This window comes from Coturnix japonica, chromosome 20 (genome assembly GCF_001577835.2).
Source record: "Coturnix japonica isolate 7356 chromosome 20, Coturnix japonica 2.1, whole genome shotgun sequence".
Lineage (NCBI taxonomy): Eukaryota > Metazoa > Chordata > Aves > Galliformes > Phasianidae > Coturnix > Coturnix japonica.
This window is the reverse complement of record NC_029535.1, coordinates 3,346,820-3,360,344: the sequence shown is the minus strand read 5'-3', so window position 1 is coordinate 3,360,344 and position 13,525 is coordinate 3,346,820. Positions and strand designations below refer to the sequence as shown.

The following is a 13,525-nucleotide window of genomic DNA, read 5'->3' as shown; positions in this document are numbered from 1 at the left end:
CCTGGGGAAGGTTCCTATAGCAGATGATGTGGGAGCCCATAGACATTGCTGGAGGCTTGGCTGTGCATAGGTCACACCTCACCCAAGTGTGAGCCTGTACTTATTGAGTCCAACAGAATTTCCTGTTATGTGGCAGGTTTGGAGACTCTTCTTCCATCCCATATTTTGTGTCCATCTCATTTCTGATTTCTTCATCATGACAACCAGGAGGAAAAACAAAACAAAACACTTTTCCCCTAATAAACCAAGCCAACCTCCAAGCTTACCCCTCCCCTACTTCCATCTCCTTGTTTCCAAATGTCCCTACGAAGGGATTTCACTCCAAACCACTCTCATTATTGACAGTTTCCATGCTGAGCCCAGATTCTTCTTCCATAGTTGGACTCCACATGGAAGAAACCACGTGCTGACAGGGCCCTGCTTCCTCTCCACCCAGCAAGTTAGCAACATGGACAATCTATTGCCTAAACACAAAGAGTTCTACCACAGCAATAATTGTCTGGGGAGGACATTACCAGTCACTGCCCAATTAGAAGAACGTTGAATGCACGGAAATGCCTTTTGAATAAACACTTGAAAACCCTCAATAAAACTGTAAGAGAGAGTTACTGCAGATTTACTACCCAGGAAAGAAAAGCTCTTCATGGCACCACTAGGAGCTTATTGCTTCTGTTTAATGCTGATAAATGCAAGAGATTCACAGTTCCACTGCAACCTGGGGTAGACCAGCTTAGCAGGAAAATAAAATCAAGTCTTACGATCTGCCCACAGAGAGATGGAGGAGAACCGCCACATCTTCAAGCTGCACATTCTGCATAGTACTGCAAGCAACATGGGACACATCGTTCCTCAGGAAGCCAGCAGACACATGGCTGGTACAGATGGGTTTGTCCCAGGCCCTGCCAGAGCATGGTGAGCTTGAGTGGGTGGGAGCTCCATGGGTGGGATACCCACCCCTTGGTTTCAGTATATAGGTGGAAAGTGAGGCTGTGGCACATCTGTAGCAGTGACAAGCCCTCTCCTCCTGCTGCCTCACCTGAAGAAAAGGAGCACCATGAAACGAGCCCAGTGACCAGCCCTATTGCTTCTCTGCTGTGGGGATGCTCAAGAAACATTTAGATTTTCTAAACAAATGTGACTGGTAAGGAGGAAGGAAGGGGTTGGCTCTATTTATGCTAACCCACATTTCCCAGCTTCCCAGGCAGCAGTCCTTCCTGCATCAGCTCAATGGGAATATTCACAGCCCCAGGGAGGGCACCTCTGCATATTTGTTCCACAAATGAACCTTGACATAAAGGTCTTGCCCTTGCTGATGAGCACATATGTACTGTTCTCTGTATTCACCGTTCTTGGCAATAGGGAATACATATGGGATGTTTTTTTTTTCCCTTTCCTTAAGAAAGGAACAGTGGGGAACAGCCTAGTACTCAAAAACTAAACACCCAACCAAAATCATTGCCACTTATCATCATGATTTAAACACATTTCCTCCTTAGTGACCCAGTACATGTGTCTGACCCTCTAGGGAACACCCAGGGCTGGGTTGCTAGCTGTGCCCTGCAGCACCACCACCATCTTTAGCAGGACAAGGGGCATGCTACCATTTCCAAAGCAGTCTCTGAGATGGCACTGCATGGACAGAGTGCAACAGAACCCCACAGTCCACTTCTGTGTCCTAAATTTGCTCTGAAGTGCAGATTTCTTTTCATTGGGCATTTAAGCACAGGCATTGGAAAGATTTTGGTCTCCACCGAATCACTCATTAAAGCAAGAGATTAAACGAAATCACTTAGATATTCACCCTGCACAACTGAGAGGTCAGAAGCCCTACATGATGTGTCCCACATACCTGTTGCTTGGAGGCAGATTGACTCTGGTGCTGTTCTTCCAGATCAGGGCTGGTTCTTTTCTAAGAAGGGGCCTGTGACTGGACCAACAAAGGGCAGCCTCCAAGGTCCGGCCACTTGTGTATAACAGAGCCTACATGGCCTCTTCAGCTGATAGCAGCTCTTCCTACAGCACGGCTGACAGTGGCTGATGTTTGATTTATTTCAGCATTGGCTGCTGCAGTTTGGAGTTGAGCAAGCAGGAAAACTGTGCTTTGAAGACCTTTCCCTCCTCACATTGTCCGTGCTCCAGAAGCAATCCCTGGGGTAACAGTAGAGGACAGTCAATGAAAATTTCCCTCCAGGCTCCAACGATTATTTGTTGACCAAAAATAATACTAACCGTGATCCGAAATTGTAGTAATTAAAGGAATAATGTCCAAATTTAATTATTGGGCCCCTCACACAAGTAAATGGAATTATCTTCAATGGTGTTCCAGTTACACTGCATAGCTGCAGCATTCATTGACTGGCACTGAGAGCAAATATCTGTGTACTTGTAAACGTGGCAGCATCTACTGCAGCTTTTTGGGGAATAAATTAGTGGGAGGAAGAAGTAACTTCCTTGGCTGTGCAGAATAGTATTGCCTTGGTGCAGAGCTTGTACCCCTTGAGCATCTTGGACAGGATCCCTGTGCTGCAGAAGGGCAATATTAGCTGCCCAAAGAGTCAGAATGATAGAGAAATCAGCAGCTCTTCTCAGCTCATAGGCTGGGCAATGGGGAAGAGGTTTGGTCTCACACACAAGGTCTTCAGGAGGGCTGTGGCAAAGCTGGGAGTGGGCTTCCTGTTGGCAAATCACAGTGCAAGCGTTAATTGCAAAACTGTCTATTTTAGGATGTACACAGATTTTATTTGACAAGCCAAATTCTGACAGTTCACTCTTCATCAGCAGAGTTCCTGCTCTAAATTACCAAGTGCCAATGGCACTCAAGGTAAAGCAGTGCGATAGTAACCACGGATTGTTTGAAGGTCCTGCCTCACAACGTCTATTGAAAATTGAGCATATAGGGCAAGGAGAAAAGAAAAAGCTGCATCCGTAGGAATCATTTTGAGCTGACACAATGCACTGTTGTGGCTTTTTCCCTTCACAGCTTGCGTGCAGCAGTTCAGCTCGTTCTGTTTTCCCTACCAGCTGCTGTATGAACAGTGCCCCTGTCAGCAGAAGTTACAAAGAAATGAATGAAGACTGATGATTAACGAAGAAAGAGGGTGAATATTAATCATGGAGTCAACATTTGATGGGAGCACTGATGGAATAGTGGTCCCACTGGAAGTTGTTAGGAGTTGATTTTTATGCCCCTGGGCAGTAGCTTTAAACCACGACTCATGATGGAAGAGAGGTAGCTCATAATGTTTTAAACAGGCCATGGTGGAAAACATACCTTCTCCCTCCCCTCCCCAGCTCCTCTCTTTTGTTGTGCTACAATGAGAACAGAGTTCCACCGTGCATCCTACATTTGCCCAGAGCACCCAAACTGTACAGATCAAACCCTTAAGCAGGCTCAAACAGGGACAGGACATTTCCATTTTTCCTTGCTGTTCTACCAGAAGTCTACAAAGTCGTCTGTGACAACACACTTCTATAGCGAAATAACTGAAGTATGAATTTTGGTTGTTTGCAACCTGATTCAAACCTCTTTGAAGGCAATAGGAGTCACAGCTCCACTACAGAGCAAAGCTCTCCTAACCTTGGCTGGAATTTCCTGTACCACACAAATTAATGAGCGTACTTGCAATCAATACTGCGTATGAAGTGCACAGCTGATACTCTCTTTCTTTGATATTATACAAAATCATTCATTATACCAGACATTCATTTTTCTGATGAAAAAAAACAACTTGCAGATGCTGCCTTCAGGCAAGCTTCATCCACTTCCCAGACCCAACCACTGATCCAAAATGGAGATATCAAATACTGTTTGGATACTGCAGATTTACTGCACGCATCAACTTTATTGGACAGTCAGAAAAGACTTGCAAAGTCACTCGAGTATGGCTGCAGCCCAAAACTGAAGTTAATGTGAGTTGGACGCACACCAACATGCAGCTCTTCTAACAGTCCCATCATACAAAATAAGCTGTTACATGTGTTTTACAATTTCTCCTGCAAGTGTTTCAGGGGGTGTTTTGGAGGGGTGGAGAAACAGCAAGGAAGGAAGAGCTGATATCAAATGCTGTAATTCTGTTGAAGCTAACAGGATACTGATGTGTCACTACGACAGTTTTCCATGTTTCTGTGGTCCTCATTAATCTGATCAGCACTCAGAAGGATGCAGAAATCACTGCACATGGGCTCTTCCATGAACCCTGCTCTACAACTTAATCTGTGCCATAGGATGTTGTGTCCTCATTTGGCCATGCAACAGCAAGTGTGTTATTTGTCCAGAGAAAGTTCTGGATTTCAAACACAGGCAGCTTTCCTATTGCCTTTCCTATTTCCTACTTGGAGCACAATGTCAGGCAGATGACAATAGAAACCTGATAGGTTTGCATGCATTTTTCTGGAGATTTAGGCTGCGATCTCTTGCCATTCAGCAACTATTCATCTCCCAGAATGAGTGACTGTTCACAGGATGGTTACAGTTCCACTTATGTGTCCTACAGGAAGAGGACAAAGCCAGAAGTGTCCCTTTAATTTCAGCAACAGTAAAGACAGAAGGGAGCCACAGCACAACTACTCACAAAGAGTCTGAGATTCAAGAGAAAGTCTTACAAGTGCACTGAGGCCATAAAGAGCTGAACAGTAGAAATCATTTAATCCTCAGTGCTGCATTTTATCCACAACATTGGCCCTTCAACAGCCCAGAACCCTTCAGGTGCATTTCCAGAGCTGATTACTGCTGTTCCAGGCAAGTAATCTGCAGACACGCAGGTGATTTGCTGGGAAGCTGTCTGCTGCTGCTGCTCTCAGACCCTGCTCCCTTTTTTGCCTTTCAGTTTCCAGAGCATCCTCTGTGCACTAAAAAACGCTCCGTGCTTCTCCTCTTGCTTTCACAGCAGCTGCTTACAGAAAGCCAGCAGTACAAGAGGCAGCAGACACAGAGGCAGCCTTTATTCTAATACTCTTGCAAAACTGGGTGCTACCTTGCAAAGGGTACAATGCATCGCAGCTCCCCTACATAAATAACTTTTTAATGCACCTGTCATTTCAGATGTCACACCAGAGACAAGGTCAGGCTCGGAGAGAAATCAGCCTGCTCCATCCTTGACCCGTCATTCATCATGGCATTTGTCCACAGCCAAGCAGCCCAGCTGGTTAACAGGGAAAAAAACCTTATCTGAGCTCTAAAAGGGTCCCATTTCTGATAGGAAGAACTTATTAATAATACTCTCTGGAAAGCAGCGGGAGTTCTGATGGACAGCTTTGCAGGGACATTTTTCAATAGAGAAGCTTAAAATCCTATATCTGTGCACCAGATCAGCAGGCTGGAGGAGATGAGAGTTTAATTTTGCAGACAGCAAATGGTGACTGTTTGTAAGTTATTAGAGAGGGAAATATGCCTTCAGTGTTATGGGGATATACGAGCCTTGCCTTCACCTTTCCCCATGTATCATGCTGCGTGTCATCATAGGCACGTTAGCACGTTGTGCAGGTCCCCTCAAATCACCGGGCAATAATTAGCATTGCCAACTGCTGGTTCTTACCTCTTTTACAGGACCCAGCTCAGTTCTTAAAACACGCACCCCCTGAATTCACATTAACTTCAGGAAAAGATTCCTGGGTCCTGTGGAGTTAAGAATAAAAAGTATAAAAGCTTAAAAATGGCAGCTTTGTTCCTAATGCAGATAACTGCAGGCTTACGACAGCCTCAGAGGCTTCTGGCATTGGTGTGAGGGTTTGTGATTTGGGGGTGTGTGAGAGCAAGGAGAGAATGAGAAAAGGGAAAAGAGAAGCAGGGGTAGATTCACAGTAGCTTAAAGAGCACTGACTGTGTGCTCGACAGCTCACTGACCTCGTTGAGCGCCGAATGCAGGGCACAGGAGCCACATGGATTGGGTACGGACTCAGGCTGACCTCTGAAATCTGCACTCACAGCATTTTATGAGCTGATTGTTGTTAGACCACAGACTAAGGCAGTTCATGGGCTCAAGAACACAGAAGCAAGTTCCCACGGCCTAAAGTTTCCAAATTGCATAGTAAAGGCTCATGTATGAGCAATTAAGCCATCGCAGCTCTAGAGTTTTCCACTTAGTTCAGCTTTATTTTGTTGCAAGCTGAATTAAACTGCTATATTACATTAGCAGATGTACCCCTAAGGAGCACTGCAGACCCTACCTACGGCTCAAAGACAACACTGGGCTGGTTGGTGTCTGCTCTATCTGCCTTCTATCAGCTCTAGCATGGCTTCTGATATGGATATAGAAACTGTATTTTGAGATACAGCACGACCATCTTTACTTAATGTCTACTTAATCTCTACCATGTCTACTTAAGACACCTGGTATGGGGATGTCACCTGAACTGGTGTTGCTCATATGCCTTCTGTTCTCCTTACTTAAACAAATTCTCACCTTGCCAATGCAGTGCAGTTATTCAGACTACGGCTGGGATTTTCAGATCCCAAACTCCTCATGGATGGCGCTGGCTGTACATACAGTCTCCTTTGAAACCCAGGGCCATGCACAAAGCCCTGCCTCACTTTCAGCAGAGCCACCTCGCCCTCCAGCTCTTGCTATCCCAATCTTTCCCCATTCCTCAGCTCAGCTCCCATCATCGCTCTCCCTGTGCCGACTCAGCGTCTCCCTTAGAACTCATTTGTTTGCTCCGAAATGCTTTGCTTCCTCTGCTTTGTTTCCCTGGACCTAACATTTTTATTTGATTTTATTTTATTTGCCTCCTTTCTCCCTCCACAGGGTGACAGCTATTTTATCACCTACAACAAGAAATGCTGAGCCTGTTGTGCAGGCAAAACATTTGCAAAGGGGCAGGGGGTACACAGAAAGCAGTAGGAAATTGATAAGGGTTGTAAAGTAGCTTTATAAAAATGCCGACAAGCCTGCTCAGGGCACAGAGCACCTGCACCTCTGCCCCCGGCAGCGCTTCCTTCAGATGCTCCTATTGTTTTCATTACTATTTGTGACTTGATCATTAATAAATTACTATTACTTTTTTTTTTTTTTCCTGTTGGCTCCAGCCACCAAGGGAGCCAGCAGGTGCACCACTTTTACAATTAGCCCTCTGTAATGCATGGTTGGCAAGAAAAGTTGTCCGCAAGCTGCAGACTTTACCAACTGCTCGATGGCAGCAACTAGAGGACAGTGTGCAGGAAAGCACCTTCATGTGGCAGCTCACACAGCCAGAGGGGTTCAGTCTCAAACTTGGGGTCCTGCTTGTGAAGGTGAGTGGTAGAGGCAGGGGAAGAATGTACACAGGCCATCTATGGGGTAATGAGATCACAGTAAGTCTTACTGAAACCATTATTTCCATCATCTAAGATACGTTCCTGGTTAGAGGCAGCAGTGCAACTCATTAAACAGGAATCTGACTGATTAAACTGTTTTGGTTTGAGGAGGGGAAGTTTAGCAGTGAAATCAGAAAGTTGCTTCTCTCCATCTGCAGATTGTGCTCACTCACAGGCAGGGCTCTGGCTTTTCAGATCAGTGCTGTTCTCTGCGTTTGTGTTGGTAAAATTATGGTTGTAACAAATTCCCTTTGTGATAGAATATCATTCCCTCAAATACCACCATCACTGCATTGTCCTGTCCAGCAGCAGCTAAGTGGCACAGGCTGGGTGTTGTTTCAGTTCAGCCACATCAGGGATTATCAGCACAAGGAGTGTGCAGAGCTGTTGTGTAGTTTTTCCCCCAAAAAAGACAGTGCAAAGCAGAAAGCATAAACCATTTGGTGATACCTATACAAGGCAAATGAAAAGTGAAAAATCCATTGCAAAGTAAATGACCACAGACCTCAGATCAGGCATGTAGCCAGCAATCCAGGGAAGCTGTGTATCTTTGTCTCTGAGACAGTTTTCTTCCAGTCCCAATGAACTCAGGTGTTTCACGTAGTTCTGATGGGAAAGCATGTTCCTCTCTTGGAGGAAGTCAGCTGGAACATGAAACTAATAAAGAAAGAGAAAAGAAAAAACATATATATTTAAGATGACATGCTGCTGAAAATCACCAGACTCAGAGCTTGCATTGAGCAGAGCAGGTTCCATTGATGCTGCTCTTCTGCCTTTGATAGCAGCTGTACAGGGTGCTCCAGAGAAGAACAAAGCAGCAACCCTGTGACAATCTGCCCCTTTTACTGCTGCAGGCACAGATCCAATCTGGGGACTGATTCATGCTTTGAATCATAAGATTAGAAGTCTTCTCCAGTATTTCCTTCCATAGAAGGAAATCGAACATCTCATAAGTGGCTTCCAAACAAGCATCCAGATTCCTTGCATCCTGCTAATGTGAACTGGACGTTAAACCAGCAGCCAAACAAAAAGACTGATTTGCTTTTCTCACACTACTTAATACCAGAATCAAAATGCATAAAATCAAAAACATTTCATAAGAACGTCTTCATTTGCAGACTCAAGTCACTATGAATTGATCATAACAAATACAGAGACATTGAAAGCTCCTCTCCTGTGGCTCTCAAGGTCCAAACCTCTAATCTTGGTCACTGCATTTTCAGGCCACTGCAACCCAACAGGCACTTCTAAAAGAGCAGAAAAAAACCTAACAGGAGAATGCTGTCATGTCAATAGCTTTTCTAGTGAGTGTAATGAATGCAGACAACACAAGAGTACTTTGATAGAGGAATCCCATCTGTGTCTAACCAGTAAATCCATGCCGCGCAGTTTGCGTTCAGTGCAACCTGTTTCCTTCCTGAGAAAACAGAACACCAGGAGACTTTGAGGTAGAGAATTTAAGGCAGAACCAGTTGGTACAGCCTTATTCAGGATAAATATGAAAGCTCAAGGCAGATTCTCTTGCCCCTACTGTAATATATGCTATAAGTTAAGATCTACATGTATATCCAATCGCATTTGTGAAGGTAGGGAGGGGAAAAAAATCACCGTGTAGTTAGACACAATTAAATGAGTTACATAAAGGGCACATCTTTAAAAAAAAAAAAAGTCTGAAAACTTTGAAACTGAAGTGGAATGGAATAGCAGCATGAAATGTCAGAGCTGAGTTAAATCCCAGCTTCAGAATCAGTCCTCGATCCAGCCAGAATAGGTCACCCAGCCTTCATCCTGCCAAATTTACACTGTTTGTTGAAGTATGCAACTCAAAAAGTTAGAACCAAAAGCTGTCCCTCTCCACTGCAGCTCAAACACACCATTCTCCCTACTGAAAAACTGCCAGCGTTTTCTGTTTTCTCTTGTTCCCTTCCAGATTTATTCTTGCCATGCCCAGCTGTGAGCAGGGCAGTGAGCAGGGGGTCGGGGCTGTGCAGGCTTCATGGGGCAGCCCGGGCACTAGCTCCTGTATGCCTTGTGCAGACCCCATACCATGAAGCCATTAGAATTCCTCCTGCAAGCAGCATGCTGAGTCCTTAGCTCCTTCCTTTCACTTGACCTGAACTATAGTTCTGCTGGTTGTGAGCTCAATCACTGTCCTCCCCAGGTCTGCTATTAAACCTTGGCTCTAAGAAACCAAGAAATTAATCTCTGGTGCCCGACTTTTCGCAGCCCAGCGTGCTCTACAGCAGCTATGCACAACCTCTGATCCCCAACTGCACGGCCTCATCCATAAACAAAGGTACCTTGTGGAGTCTGGTGAACCCAGCTGATCCCTCACTAATATCTCCTGGAGCAAGCAGAGCACAAAGCCTTTCAGCTTGGAAGTTTTGCATTCTCTTACTCTTGGATTAAGAAATAAAACAAATTAAACAAGACCCTCACATCCCTACGGTCTTCATTTTCTACAGCACACCCATTGCAACGGGTGAAAAGCATTGCTTTTGCCAGTTACCAGACAGAGTGTTAGTGGGTGAGACAATGCCATGCATCCCTCTGCACTGCAGACCCAGCGTGGCACTGGGGCAGCACAGTGAGGAACAAAGCCACTGTGCATTTGTTAATCTGTCATTCACACTGACAGCTGTGGGTACACGCTGAGAGCCACGGGCAGGGGACAGCCACCAAACCACAGCCAGCAGCACTATCAGAGCAGAGCTGAAGCACCGGGACCTCAGGCCTGTCTGCAGTAATTTTCTTTTGCTGATAGTTACAAGGATCGCTGCAATATAAATTCCGCATGGAGTGCTGAGAAAGGAACGAGGCCCCGCTGCACCAAGCGCGGTGTTAGATAGGAAGAGATGACCATGTAAATAAATGGGGCACAAAGGAAGTATTTTTCCCAATTTTACAGGTGAGGAACCATGGCTAAAAGCCATAAATCAGTTTTATTGAGGGGATACAGGGTATTTACAGGAGAAATAAGAACTGAGCCTCAAATCCTTATCCACTGCTCAGTCCCATTTTGTTCCTTTTCTGCTTTGAGGGCCAACAAAGCCCACCAGAACCAACTTCGTGTCTGCCCATACAGGATGAAAACTACCTGTGCTCCTCCAAACTACCCACCATTTGCATGGGCAGTTCACCTGCAATAAGCACTAACCCTGAGCACTGATGCAGGCTGCTTTGGCACAGCAAACTACTCACTGTGTGATCAATGCAGGCGAATATTTACTATCCCTTTATTTTTTTTTCCTAAGTGCAAACAATAGAAGAGCTCCCTCCATTCTGCAACGCTCTCTTCTCCATATAAGCCATTCAGCATTCACCAATGCAATATTTTGTCATTTCAATAATCACCAGTTTATCTTTCCCCATTTTCATGGTTTCTCTGGAGACCTCTCCCCTCTCACCAGGCATTAAAGCACAAGCGGTAGATTTGGCATTTGCCACAAGTAAGGAAACAAAAGCCTTCACGATGGAGAGAAAAGAAAGCATTGGGAACCCTGCTGGGACAGCTCCACTCCCATGTGCTTCTTTCCCTCCAAGTTTCTGCCTCCCCTCTTGCTCTGAACCAACTGCTTATATGGCAGTGCTCTGACCCGAGGGTGCAGCGGCAGAACAATAACCCAAGTTATACTTTTTTTCAAGTCAAACATCAATTGTGCTTACAAGCAAAAATCAGCAGTCCCTTTTCCTTCTGCCTTTATACTCAGAAATTCCAGACAGAGAACTCACTGCCTTCCCTTGTCACCCCTGTACTGCACAGCGGTGCTTCTCGCAGTGGGGCTGCAGGTCTCCAGCAAAGACTGAATTCCAGCAATGAGATGCCAGCCTCAAAGGGCAGTTGCAAACCCAGAAGGGAAAAGAGACATGAGATCACCAGCAGAACTACTTGTGCAGTGCTGTGGTTTCACCATCTAAAGAGCAGCCCCTCAGTAAACTCATTCCTTTTGAGGTCTTTGTCCTACGAGTCTCCCTCCTTGTAGCTCCCAGCCAAAAGCGCATGGAGCCATGACTGTCTCCATTGCAGAACCACTGTCTGCAATATTCCCACTCAATAATCTTTGTCGCAGACTTGAGACTATTTTTGGAAGCTTTAAAAATATCTAAGGGGCACCTTTTCTTTTTATTCAGACACAGCATCTTTTTATGTTTAATAGAGATTTGAAGAAGAAGAAAAAAAAAATCTGCTTAGCATCAACATGCCTTTCTATTAAAAATAAAACAGCTGAGTAAGCAAGATGACTTGGACAGGAGAAAATTCTATTTATAGAAATGTTTACTATGGTTATCACAGGGCGATAGGGATGACTGTGAACCACAGGCTCTGCTGACAAGTGGTGATGAACCAGTCACAGGAGGAGGCCACACAACAGAGAAGGACTCAACAGCTTCCTAGGTCACACATAGATAGGGACATTGGTGTGTGTCCTGGAGCACGATAAGGATGAGCCCTGAAGGAACCCAAGGAGGTTGTGGCAATCAAAGGCCAGGCTGGATGTGGCTCTGGGCAGCCTGGTCTGGTGCTTGGCGACCCTGCACATAGCAGGGGGGTTAAAACTAGATGAGCATTTTGGGCCTTTTCAACCCCAGCCATTCTGTGATTCTGTGAACACACTCAGAATCACCACATGCTCTTCTCCAAATTCAGAAAGCTCAGGAGCTGCAAGAAGGAGTATGAATTCCTGAATAATACTGCCTCTCTCTTGTATTTTAAGCAGCCAACTAACAGAAACTATTTGTGCTGCTTTACCTGCAGGTATGGCTATGGCAGGGAAGGACAACTGAGGAGCTCTGCAAGGAACTCACTTTTTTGGGAGCATCCACTGTTCCTGTGCAGCAGACTAAGCCTTCTCCATTCTGCATCCAAAATTAGGGATGTCGGAGGAGAACTGAGTCAGATCAGTTGGATTCTCTTCCAGGCCCTGCCACCAGCTCACTATGTGACCTTGCACAAGTCACTTCATCTGTTTGTGCTGAAAGCGTCTCATCTGCAAAACTATATTTACCTTTGTTAGAAAATGCACTCATTTATAGATATAGAACGATGAACATGAGCCAAATACTGCTGCCATCTTGCTCCTCCTGGCTCTCCATCTTTTTTTGACTGCATCATTAGGTGGTTTTCCCACCCTTAATAATCAGGGCTGCTTTTAATGGCCTGAGTGTTTTTTCTCCAGGTGTTTTTTTTATGGCATCTATATAAGACAATCCAAGGAAACTACAGAATCATCTCTCCAAATTTCTCATCATGTCATTCTGCCAAAAACAACAGAAATATTTGCAAGCAGGTTGGATTCAGAGCCTTCCAGAAAGGTCCCCGTGTCTCACCTGCACCACCACGTCCCTCCTCTGCTGCTCAGGAGTTCTTACACGCAGCCACATTGCTCTCCATGGAGTTCTTGAAATGGTCCACCTATATTTCTCTGAAAAATGACCATTCCCTTAAAATACGGCACCTCCTCTCATGGCACACTGCGATGTGACTCAACAGCACCAGAGTCGCAACTCATATTTCCACAGGGTGCCAGCATCTCAGCATCAAAGTGCTGCTGGCTCTGGACTATCATCTGCGCTGTAATTAAATTGAATCCACTCCTTGGCTTGGCTTTATCCCTGAACAATACCAGCGTTTGAGTAATACATTCTCAGGGCACTAATACATCACCTGGGCGATCCCTGTCCATGATGTATTGGCGCAATACATCAGAGTGCACTCCCGCTATAAGGATCTATGGGCATCATACATCAAGGTGAGGCTGAGTAGTGATGTATGGCTCAGAAGATGGTACCGTGCAGCAGTGGACCAGGCCAGGACCAAGAGGATAAAGGTTGGCATGGCCGTTAGCCGATTTCCCTGTGTTATAATGCTGGCACTGACCCAGTATCTAACTTTAGCCCCTTATTTATTTATCCCAAAGCAACCTACCATTGGAAGCGCCTATCCTCGGATGCATCATTCTCACAGAGGTCTCAGGGGACTGCTGGTACACAATTAGCAGGAGTGTATTCTCAGCTTGATGTGGGGGGTTTTTAGCCCATTAACACTAATGGCAGCTGCAGCACCAGAGCTCCGTATATCACAGAAACACGGACACATGCACACGCTTAGCTCTGTGCAAATCTCACCCATTCAAGAGGCACCTGAAGATTATTGGGAATAAAATAACCACAGAAAATTGATGGAAGCAACACTTCATTGTTTTCCAATAATTACTTTCAAATATATAAAAATAA

At 45.3% G+C, this 13,525-nt stretch overlaps 1 long non-coding RNA gene across 2 annotated transcripts; it reads right to left on the bottom strand.

Annotated features, from left to right (window-relative positions):
- Positions 1-1,371: 1,371 nt before the first annotated feature.
- LOC107322905 lies at positions 1,372-11,257 on the bottom strand. 2 transcript variants are annotated; one of them, XR_004309431.1, is made up of 3 exons: positions 7,797-11,256; positions 5,535-5,614; positions 1,372-2,673 (listed from the first exon to the last, which is right to left on the bottom strand). It is a non-coding gene; the product is annotated as an uncharacterized LOC107322905 (long non-coding RNA). The 2 variants fall into 2 exon arrangements; XR_004309432.1 differs by lacking the exon at positions 1,372-2,673 and adding an exon at positions 2,681-4,487 and having other exon boundaries at positions 7,797-11,257.
- Between the last annotated feature and the right edge of the window lie 2,268 nt (positions 11,258-13,525).